Consider the following 12,500-nt stretch of genomic DNA (forward strand, 5'->3'; position numbering starts at 1 on the left):
GAATGAGAATGAAAATGAGAATGAGGGTGAGGGTGAGGATGAGAATGAGAATGAGAATGAGGAGGAGGAGGAGAATGAGAATGAGGGTGATGATGAGGATGAGGAAGAGGGTGAGAATGAGAATGAGTATGAGAATGAGAATGAGGATGAGAGTGAGGATGAGAATGAGGATGAGAATGAGGATGAGAATGAGGATGAGAATGAAAATGAGAATGAGAATGAGAATGAGGATGAGAATGAGAATGAGGATGAGGATGAGGATGAGAATGAGAATGAGGATGAGAATGAGAATGAGGATGAGGATGAGAATGAGAATGAGAATGAGGATGAAAATGAAAATGAGATTGAGGATGAGAATGAGAGTGAGGATGTGGATGAGGCTCACAACAAGCCGGACTATGGGATCATGATCGTTAGGGAAGGGAGGGGAGCGAGAACAACATGGCCGAGCCCACCAGCCACATGACATCATCAGGCTATCACAGATGGGCGTTGTCAGACCCCAATTTCCACAGACGATGGCTGACATCTCAAATGAAGCCCGCAAAAATAAACAAATAAATGAATAAAAAAAAATAGAATAAAATAGGATAAATAAACAAATAAATAAGTAAAATAGAAAATAAAAATAGATAAATAAATAAAAATATATGAATAAAAAAATAAATAAATAAATAAACAATTAGAATAGATAAATAAGAAATACTATCAGCAAAACATTTTCAAAAGGATATGCTTCTACAAACAGAAAAATGTATATACAATCTGATCTTCTATAGCCAAATATATCAAAGGTCTTGCTCCCTACACAGGAATTCAGATAAAGTAGAAGGTCTGCTACGAACAAATTAAAAGAAAAAGAATATTTTGCACACCAGGGAAGCAAAGAAAAGGCGTTATCCTTTCCACGTGTTGGGAGGAGCCTTCCGTTTCCAGGTCGAATGTGGCGTTCAGCATTATGTTATATATATTATCATATCGGGAGATATGTGTTTTCCCCTTATATAAATGAATTAAAGTTGTTGTGCATTGTTATCACTGTGTACATAATTTGCATTTTGTGTTTGTGAGATGAACATGTTGTACGAACCAAGTGTTCTGCTCGTGAGGTTTCCCGCCAGCTCAAAGTGGCGTCAGTTTCTGTTACGCCATCAGAGTGTACGCACGTTTTGTTGGAGAGTTTTGATTTATATAATTCACTGTTTCCCATTGTTAAGATAATTTCATTAGCCACCTTCGTACATGCGGTGGCAGCGGTGGGATTTAAACCCACGCCTCCGAAGAGACTCTCGTACAATCACACAAATGTCATTTGCCGATCTTCTTACACGCAGAGAGAGTTAATTTGCCAAGAAGTCGATGAGCTTCAAGTATAACTGATCTATTCATTTATTCATCTATCCATGGTGGCGTTGCTATCAATTTTCTTAGATTGACAGTTGGAATACGTTATTCCTTCACTTTCAAAATACGACAAACGTGGAAGGGGGTTTCGCGTCTGTTTATTTCGTGTCCGTTTATTTACATTACAATCACATTTTCTACCCAAAGCACGCCCCACTCCTTTCCCCACCCGGCTTCCGGTGTCTCCCTATGTATTAGATCATGTGGGACCTGAATCTGTTTGTTTACAGACATTACGCATGCACACGACATTGCCTCCGATGCATCTCAGATCCAAAACGTACCCCTCCTCCTCCTCACACTTCACGTTATGCCAAGGATCAACATAGAAGGACCTTGTGTTTGACTTCTGGCACTTGGCCACGCGAGGGTCATTCACCCCATCAAGTTTGTTTATTTATTTCCACTTGTCGTCATTCCCAGTGTCAAAACACGCCATCACGCCTTACCTTCACCCCTACGACCCGTCCTCCTCCTCTTCCTCCGACGTGATCTCGTGGAGCAACCCGAACGCACAAAGCCAATCTGTCCAGGTTTGTTCACGACCTGCAGCCATTTATCGATGTCTGACGAAGTAACTTCTCCTCCTCCGGGTACCAAAGGTCACACGTCTCAGGCACACCTGTCACCAGTTCCGGTGTAAACTGAGGGTGATGCTTCCTGTATCGATCACTCCCCAGAGGCACCTTAGAGCCAGACTCCACTATGGTCACCACGCAACGCCAGCACGACCTATGAGACGCGGCACATGGGATTACTCTTTCCGGATGCTTCGACCACGTTTGTTTACAGTGCTAAACACTTAATAACAAAGACACAACCCAGGTGTCATAACACATCGATGCTATAGCTAACTCACGAGCCATCCACAATAACCTCTTTTCGTTGAGGCAACTAATATCCGCACCTTTTAACCCGAGGAGTTTTCCAGGGAACTTACTGTATTGCCTTCAGGCAATGTGTCCTGCAACGTGACCAACTGACCACGCATGCTTGCACCTATCAACCCCCCACCCCTCCCCCGGTGACACATCCGTTACTACCGGTATATTCTCAGGACATTTTTGATTCACTTCTGATCAAACACGTTTGTCGTTATATAGAGGACACGTCTCTTCTCTGGCGTCACTTACGCAATGCATTTTCCCCATTTATGCCTCTTCCTGGCATTTCAAAAACAACTGTATAATTCAGCAGACCTCGCTTTAGACAAGCATTATGACTGATTTAGTTGTATGTGTGTGTGTGTGCGCGCGTGATGTGTGTGTGTGTGTGTGTGTGTGTGTGTGTGTGTGTGTGTGTGTGTGTGTGTGTGTGTGTGTGTGTGTGTGTTTGTGTGTTTGTGTGTGTGTGTGTGTGTGCGTGTGATTCACAATTCACCATGATTCCCCATGGTCTTGGATCACGTGTTGAATTCGTGCTCGACAGCTATTACCCTCCCGGAAGAGAGCTCAGAGCTCATATATGACCGACCCAACTCCCCACCCACGAGAGTTGGAGTAATGAATCGCAGCGCAGCGATACTGAAATTGTTTCAGCCCTGGGCGGGATTCGAACCCGAACCGCTGTAGTGGCGGCCGCGATCGCTACCACTGCGCGCGCGCGCGTGTGTGTGTGTGTAGGTTTGTAGGCGCTTGCTTCTTCCCATGTTATATATATTATATATTACATTTCTGGTATTTTTTTGCCTCAACATAGCTGTCCTTCTTATCTTTTTATGTTGATATTAGATTTTCTTCCACTCTAGTTGGTAGTCTGCCCTATTTGTCCATTGTTTTGTTAGGAAAGCTAAATATTTAAACAACCCTCTTCTTCTTCTTTTCAAATTTTCAGTTTGCACTTAAAACTTGCATTTATTTTTAAAAGAAAATTAATCATCTCCTTTTTCATAATGATGGTCCAATTTTCCACAGATGTACCTCATATGACATTTGTCGCTGAAACAAGTTCCACCTCGTGATTTTTTTTTCTTTTAACTTAGTGATGTCATGTTTTGATAATAGGCCCAATGCCACCATTTTGTGTTCTAGGGTAGAATTTCGGTACTGTGTGATTAATATTCAAATAAATACGGGATTTCGAATATGTAAACTCTTATTTTATTTTATGATATACATGCATACATACATACATATACATACATATATATATATATATATTCGTATATATATGCATATATACATATACATATAATATATATACAGATATATAGATATTCGTATATATTATGTATATACATATATATATAGATATATATATATATATATATATATATATATTCGGAGCTGTCCTCTGTTATTTTTATCTATTTATTTATCTATCTATTTATTTATTCATTTATTTTTGTGCTTCTCTTTGAAGCATGTAGAGAAGAATTTGTTTCAAAATCAGTTTTATGGTGTCTGACCAGTAATGCATCTTTTATATCTTTGCAGGTGAATAATCGAGGCGAAATCTGTATTTGTAAACAACAGTAGAGAAGCAAGATCTGGACTCACTGAATCAAGGGAAGCTCATCTTCTACTGGTAAGCTTTCTTAATTACCGGGGATGAATGAAAGCCACCGGATGGTCACCGAGCTCATTTATATCCTATCCAAGCTCATGTTTGGTCTATAACTTCCTGTAGCCTCGTCCTTAAATCAGTGACTGACATATGTTTCGAAACAGTGTACAAGAATTCAGTATATTTTTTGAAGAATAGTCATATGATTTCCCTGCTAAGACGGGCTTCTCCCATAAGTCATTTCTTTGTGAGAGAACTTCACTGTAATGATGTTCGGAAAGTAATAAATCGAGCATCACTTACTAATGCCAGAACAATACGTTCATTTGTGTATCTATTAAAGGCCCTTTTGTATTACCTAAACAACTCCCTTGTGCTGTAAGAGCTTGTTAACTTCACTATAATTGCCGACTGGCGATTTCATTCATCCAAAAAAACGCTGTTCATGAGAACTGTCTATACGTGATACGATTACCACTTTTCGTTATGACAACTGAATCGCATTACGTGTTTTTTTTTTCTTGCTGTTGCTGCTGCCGTCTTGGCAACTTTACTCACCTGAGAAAACTGACACACACTCAGTCAGCTGATACTAATCTGTCTAACTCGCTTAGTTTAGACTGGGGCTCGGGTCAAGGCCGCTCCACGACCAACGTTCCCTGCACTGCGCGGTCATCCGAGCATACAAAATCTCCTATCCTCTTCAGGGCGATGTCTTCTTCTGAGGCGAACAGAATCACTTGCAAGTCTATCTATCTACCTATCTATATACCAAGGGCTTCTTACCCTTATAAGGGAGGGGTAGCTAGTCAAGGCACACACCCACTCCAACCCATTCCACTCCCACTGTAAAAAAAGGATTAGCAAAAATAGTTCGGGGAGCAGAGGCGGATGGAGTGAACTTCGAGGGACGACCGAGAATGAGATGGAGGGATGGGGTGAAAGGGGTCTGAGCAAGAGGGGAATGTCTACTGAGCAAGGAAAGGATAATTCAGGGGAAAGGGGTGAGTGGAGAATGGTTGTGTATGGATGATATTTTAACGCAGCCCATAGGGATCTACAGGTATTAGCCAGAGTAAGATATATAAAGGGCGTCGTCTTGGTGAGAGGGATTCATTGAAACCGCCCGGATAATTTGCCTCCCCGTATTGGGGTACTTGCTCACCAGGTAAATCTTATGCATGAGTTAAAACTTAGAGACTTTAATGACACCCACACGGACCAGAGTCACACAACATTCTTTCATGTTTGGAGACGAATCGCTTAAGAAAATGCTGATTACTTTTATCCTCTATTAATTATCTCTCCTTAAGGCTCTTATTTGGCACCTCTATGACTACACTTCTTAGGCCCAAAGTTGTTTCCAAGGATAGAATCGCTGGTAATTATCGGCAGCGAAGTAGAATTCTCCTTTTGATTTGCTGTCACTCGTTCCTTATGCTGAACGGAATCATCTGCCCTCAGCAAGAATAAACTTCGTAAGGAAAGTTATCATAACCAAAGAACTCAAAAAGAAACTTGATTAAATGCTTGAATAATAAGCGAGAAGAATATTTCTCGAATGCAGAACATGAAGGATGTAACCAAACACTGCCAAGTTAAAAAAGAAAAAAGAAGAAAAAATATTGTCCTTTTTATTATCGTTATGCATCTGTGATGGAAACGACAATGAACTCTAAGTTGCAAATCCATAAGACGTAGTTTTCGTCAAGGATAAGCAGGTTTTGATTCCATAAAATACGTAATGATTAGTTTCTTCTGTCCCAGGTAGCATCTTGATCCTTCATTTTGGTTCCCGGCATTATGTTCTATTAATTTTCGTGGAGTCCTTGCTTTTGTATACAACTGAGGCGTTGTATCTTAGAGTGAAGTGATGTAGTAATACATAAATAAAATAAATCTGTAACCCACTATTGGCGAAACAATAGGAGCAGAAGTACAGAGACATCCGTATATTTCGACCACTAACTGAAGTCCCTTTTCAGTTGATCAAGAGGACGATAGTTAGTGGTCATAATATATAACCCACTATCGTTTTTTCCGATAGTGGGTTATATCTTAATCTAATGGTATATATTATCTCAACTCCCCCCTTTCGTACCTGGTTGTGCTTTATCCGACAGCCTACCTGTCGCCAGGATATTTTGTTCGTATCTGTGGCATACCTTTCATAGGAGATGTGGCTTAGTTGTCCTTATGAGGTGATAATTTCCTTTTGACATGATTGTTATCATGATATTTTGTTCATTTTCGTGACAGCCCGGGGTACTAAACTATATATATATTCAACTTGTCTTTGGGACATATTTTTGAATATGTAGCTCCATGTGACTATTTGCAATTCTTTACATTTTTCCACGCGCGAAAATTCATATTAAAAAGTGTGGCGGCCAGAGGAAATGTTTCAAAGGATTTCCATTATTTGCCAAGACCTTACTCTCCCAGTACAGTTGGAATTTAGTCATTTATATTCATGGAAATTGTATTTCGTATTATAGATTGTCGAGTTACCCATCATGTAAAATTTTTGCAAATTAAACATAAATGAAGAAACTTCATAGGATGTAGAATTCACAGAATAGAAAGTTATTCTTTGCGTTGTCAATGCAGGCGTTTCTGTCGCGCAAAACACGTAATCCAACTTTTCCAACTGGCACCAAATGTGAAATTGTTTTAGGATGAAATGAACAATTGATAAGACTTTATTTCGAGCATTTTCATGATAAATGGAATAAATGTGATTCAAAGATAATTAAATGAATAAACGAATGAATAAATATAAATTGTAGTGAAGTAAAAAACTGAGTCGACAGATACAGTTTGATCGTCACAACTATAAGATTTCTTGTATAATATTATAATGCAAATAAAAAAGGGAAGAAACTCGTGGTTTTCATCAGTTTACTAAGGAAGAGCGTGCCGACAGGAGACCGTTTGGCCCATAACTAGGTCGGATGTTAGGAAGAGATAGTAAAACGAAGAGATGAATAAACAAGCGGACCAATCCATTAAAACATTAAAACATATTGCTTAGTTGTTTATCTAAATGAACCTTGAAACATCGAACCGTACTACATTGTAGCGCCTCTGCAGGAAGTTTATTCCATTCACCGACTACCCGGTTCCCGGTTGGCGAAATTGTTGCTAGCCAGTTCCAAACTAAATCTACGTCCAGACAGCTTGAGACCGTTATTTCTCGTCTGATTTGTGTTCATTGTGAAAAACCATATCTTTTTTGATACTGTGAATTCCTTTATAAACCTTGAGGGCTATTTTAGTAAACAGTAGAGACTGTGTATCCAAACAATTACTGAAATTCAGGGTGAAACAAATTACCTTCCATCTGGACAAAATCAACCCGACAGTTCGCTTCAATCCACCAAAGACAAAAAGTTTCTTTATAAACTGAACAAAATAAATTGGGGTTCACAAAAAAAAGAGAACAAAAATAGATAAATAAATAAATGAATGAAAAGTAAAATAATTATAAGAATTCATTCCTTAATCCAGACTTATTTGTTGTGTGCCTCTTGTAACTAATTGATTATGGAATCGAATCTTAAAAAACAAAAACAAAAAAGATACAACAAAGAGGTATCGACCGGTAGCGTTATGTATATATAGATATATATATATATATATATATATATATATATATATATATATATATATATACATATATAACATATATATATATATATATATGTATATATATACACATACATATATATATCGAGGTTAAGCTGTAGGAAAAAACAACAACTAAAACTCCGACAATACTAATTGTATATATATGAAATACTTTTGTATAACAATTTGTAATATCGTTAGAGTACAGTTGATATTAGACAACTGTGAAGTTAGATAGATACAAACATTACAAACACACACACACACACACACACACACACACACACACACACACACACACACGCACGCACGCACGCACACACACACACACACACACACACACACACACAAAGTAACATATCCTAGTAGATAAACAATAAAGAAACATTAGGTTAGGTTAGGTTACATTAGGGTAGGTTGGGTTGGGTTGGGTTGGGTTGGGTTGGGTTGGGTTGGGTTGGGTTGGGTTGGGTTGGGTTCGGTTAGATTAGATTAGGTTAGGTTATGGTAAATTAAATTAGGTTTGGCTAAGTTAGGTTAGGATAAATTAGGATATATAAGAATAGTTTAGGTTAGGCTAGGATAGGTTAGGCTAGGTTAGGTTAGGCTAGGTTAGGTTAGACTTAGGGTAAGTTCGGTTAAGTTAGGGTAGGTTAGGATAGGTTAGGTTAGGCATTCGTACTTATGCATAGACATTCACATACGAACACATTCCAAGGAACCTGGTACACATTCATAGACAACAAATTACTTCTAATGCCATTTGATAGCCACAAAGGAGACAGAGCTGGACTTATCAACAAAATGGACGAAAACCATCAACGAAACAACGAAACAACCCTTGTGGCAAGTCTACTCTTTGTAGCAGCAGCATGACGTTACAGTACAAAGAGTAGCCTTGCCATTTGTATATCTAGCTGACGGTAAAATTCTGAGACGTCTTGAAGGGTTGTCATTTTCTCTCTAAGTCTGAGGTGGTTTAAACCACCATTGGGTAGTTGATTGGAACGATCGTTTACTTGTAGTGATGAGGGTCGCGCGGTATTTAGTCTTCATTTGTTTAGGTCGCTGTCATTGGTTACTTCATCGTCCATCTCTCTTTGCCAATCACCCTCCCCCCCCTCCCTCACCATCTCCTGTTGATCATAACTCACTTTTTCTCTTCCCCTTCAATTTCTTTCCTTTCCTTTCTTTTCCTTTTTCTTCTGTTCATTTTCCTTCCCTTCCCTTCTCTTCCCTTTATTCCCTTTATTTACCTTCCCTTCCCTTCCCTTTATTTACCTTCTCTTCCCTTCACTTCCCTTCCCTTCTCTTCCATTTATTCCCTTTATTTAGCTTACCTTCCCTTCCCTTCCCTTCCCTTCTCTTCCTTTTATTTACCTTCATTTTCCTTCTCCTCCCTTTCATTTCCATTCCTTTCCTTTCCCTTCACTCCACTTCCCTTCCCTTTCCCTCCTTTTCCTTCCCTTCCCTTTCCTTCCCTTCCCTTTCTTTCCCTTCTCCTCATTTCCCTTCACTTCCCTTTCCCTTCCTTACCGATGGTTACCTGTCCATTAGACCACGCAGGGGTGGGGGGTGGAGGGGAGGGGGGTTGATCTCAGCGGCGCTTAACCCTTTGGTAAGGAGGAGGTTAAGTCAGCTCAGACCCCCGCCATGTGTTTCACGGCTTTAACACCCCGGGTCGAGTTGCCAGCAGGCAATTTTATTCAGAAGAGTGAAATGCCCTCATCCTATCTAGCTTCGCCATGTGCCCATTGCATCCACAACAAAAAATAAATAAATAAACCAATAACTAAATAAAATAGGTAAATAAATAAATAAAGATAAATAAATAGATAAATAGATAAATAAACAAATGAATAAAATTAGAGTAAGATAAAGTAAAACTAAACTTTAGTTGACATTGTTGTATGGCGCTATGTTGATGCCTCGTTATGTAATATTCGCTTTACATATTTACTCAATTTGAGTTCTTTTCTCTAAATACCACTCTCATTTTTCTTCCGTTCAAGAAGTCTTTCATCCATTCCAATAATTTTCCTTGTATTCCACTTTTTTTTTCAATTTTTCTTAGTAGCTTTTTGTGATACTTTGTCAAACGCCTTTTGTAAGTTCAAGAAGGCACAGTCTGCCCAACCATCTCTTTTTTGTATTATTTCTATTAATCTTGAGTGAAAGCATATTAAGTTTGTAGTAAATGATCTTCCACTTCTAAATCCAAATTCCTTGGTGTTTAGTATGTTGTTTTCTTCCATTTATCTCTAAAAACTCTTTCGCATATTTTTGCAATTGTGCTTGTAAGGGGTACAGGTCCATAGTTTGTTGGATTTTCTTTATCTCCTCCCTTGTATATCTGTACAATGTTTGCATTTTTCCAGTCTTGTGGTACTTTTCCTTCTTTGAGTGAGAAGTCAATTATCCTGTGTATTTTATCTGTGAGTTCATCATGGATGATTGGTGGTAAGAGACATGGCACTGCCTAGTGTAGGCCTTATGGTCTTTTGCAGTCTCCTCCATTTTTATGTTCTTCTGTTCCTTCTGGCATTCGCCAAGCAATTTTATTAAAAGAAAAGTCGAGGATCGTCTCTAGCTGTCGCCTGACGGTTTTGTTGAACTGAAGGAAACGCTAATTGTTTGTTGATTCGCAAGGAGTTTCCTGAAATAAATATTCATTTCTTTTGTGACGTAACTCATTTTTGTATATATCTTTTTAATACGAGCCACCGGCTGCGCCAGTCCCCGCTTCGCAAGGATTTCGGACTTCGACCTTTAGAGCCCTCTGGTCGCAGGAACCATTGGCAGGACTCCACTGCTTCTAAATAACTCCAACAGATCTACAGGACTCCTCTGGATCTACAGGACTCCACTGGATCTACAGGATTCCAATGCATCTACAGGACTCCAGTGGATCTGCAGACTCCACCGGATCTACAAAACCACACGGATCTACAGGACTCCACCGGATCTGCAAGACATCACAGGATCCACAGGACGCCATTGCTCCATTGACAAGATGTCAAAATTTGCATATTGTATGAATAAATGAAATATGTAAGTATATAGAAAATAGAATTTCAAAAATCTCTCATTTTCTAAAATGAGATTTTTTCTATATACTAATAAGGAAGAGAAATTAGCTGAAATAAGAATTTTGAATTGTGTGATTTAGATCAGTATTAAATAATATTGATCAAGTTTTTTCAAACTTGGCTTTGATAGAAATATCAATATATTTTTTTTATTTTTTTTTGACAAATGAACGATTTTCATGAACAACATTTACAGAATTTTTTTTATCTTTTATTTGTTTTTTATTACTAAAGTTATTTTTATTATTATCATTATCATTATTTGCAAAATTTTGAATTTTTAGTGACTTACAAATAGTCGAATTAATGGATAGCACTGCTTTACGCAAGTTTTTTCTTCTTTGTTTTTTCTTTCTTTTTTTAAATCAACAAATATCCATTTCTTCATCTGGATCAGACGTGTTTCCATAGAGAATGTGACCGATGTATGGCCTTCTGGGTGATGGTTTTTCACCGAAATAACGGGAGAAAAGAGCTTCGCGAGTCGAAACTTCGCCGAAGAACATGTTTTCCACGAGCTCGACTCCTACCGAGCTCACTCTCTTCTCGAGGCCTTCAAGGTCCTCGACGACCTCTTGAGTCACACTGTAGACGAAGACGACGCTGAGATCGACAAGGTCGTCTCTTTGGTTGCTGTCGACTTCTTCGTCTTCTCGAACGGACATTCCGAAGTCGGAGATCTTGACGATGCCAGTCCTGCTGAGGAGGACGTTCCTGGCAGCCAAGTCTCCGTGAACAAGTCCGGCCATGTGAATGTGCCTTAGTCCTCGAAGGCACTGAAGCCAAACAGACTTGACCTCATCCTCCCTGAAACGGACTCCAAGGGAGGTCATTCGGTTCAATGTCTCTTCGAGAGACAGATCCATAAGGTCAATTATAAAGTAAACCTGCTTATTCTCCACGTCTTTCATGACGCCGTGCAGGTTGATGATATTTGTATGGTTCCCCAATGTCGTAAGAGCTTCAATTTCTTTTTCGATCGCTTCCTCGGAGATCTCCTCGATCTGGGTCTTGATGGCCACTTCTTCTCCGGTGGACTTGAAGACCGCGCTGTGGACCCATCCAAAGGCGCCAGATCCCAAAAGAGGTCCGATCTCAAACGAGGCGCGAAGCTCGGGGGAGAAGGGTCCGATGACCCAGGAGGAGTCCATAGCTTCTCCTTCTTGTTCGAAAGCCTCGAACTCTTCGAAATCCTCCAACTGCTCCATCGTATCTTTTAACTCGAGTACTGAAGGTACCCAGGAGGCGTCCATAGCTTCTCCTTCTTGTTCGAAAGCCTCGAACACTTCGAAATCCTCCGACTGCTCCATTGTATCTCAAGTACTGAAGGTACGAAGACCGGAGGGTTCCGCGAAAAAGGTCTATCAAATTTTTGAGTCTCAGGGTCCAACTCAGATACGAGTACCATTTTTCACCCATCTTCAGGGAGAATAAGAAAACGGCGTAGCTTTAAATAATCAACTAAATACTCTCTTGAACCACTCTTTCTCTGTCATTTATGACTTCTTTCGGCTTCTGTCTGCCGTCGTGGTGATTTTATTCATCCAGTGGGAATATTATTTTATTGTTAAATAGTGTGTGAATTAACGAAGTGTAGTATGGGCTGAATTTTTCACCAATCTTTTGACTCGTATTCTTTTATCTGATGTTTTACTTATTTGTCTTAAATGTTCAAAGGGGCCATCAAAATGTAAATGTGTATATGTATGTGTGTGCATTATGTATGCATGTATTTATACAAGTGTGTGTGTGTGTGTGTGTGTGTGTGTGTGTGTGTGTGTGTGTGTGTGTGTGTGTGTGTGTGTGTCCGTGTGTGATTCACCATGGTCTTGGAACACGTGCTAGACTCGTAATCGACAGCTATTTCCCTCC

At 39.4% G+C, this 12,500-nt stretch overlaps 1 protein-coding gene across 2 annotated transcripts in view; it reads left to right on the top strand.

The window, feature by feature from the left end:
• The window catches only part of fid (class I SAM-dependent methyltransferase fire dancer), a 166,386-nt gene that overhangs the window by 68,860 nt on the left and 85,026 nt on the right, over window positions 1-12,500 (top strand). The window contains exon 2 of one of the 2 annotated variants that reach the window (XM_076204069.1): window positions 3,840-3,930. The exons of the other annotated variant lie outside the window; for it this stretch is intronic. The gene's annotated coding sequence lies outside the window, so the exon portion shown is untranslated. The remainder of the gene's footprint in view (window positions 1-3,839; window positions 3,931-12,500) is intronic. 2 annotated transcript variants of the gene reach the window in all.

The sequence above is a fragment of the Oratosquilla oratoria genome, chromosome 20 (genome assembly GCF_046742065.1).
Source record: "Oratosquilla oratoria isolate Oo_2021 chromosome 20, ASM4674206v1, whole genome shotgun sequence".
Lineage (NCBI taxonomy): Eukaryota > Metazoa > Arthropoda > Malacostraca > Stomatopoda > Squillidae > Oratosquilla > Oratosquilla oratoria.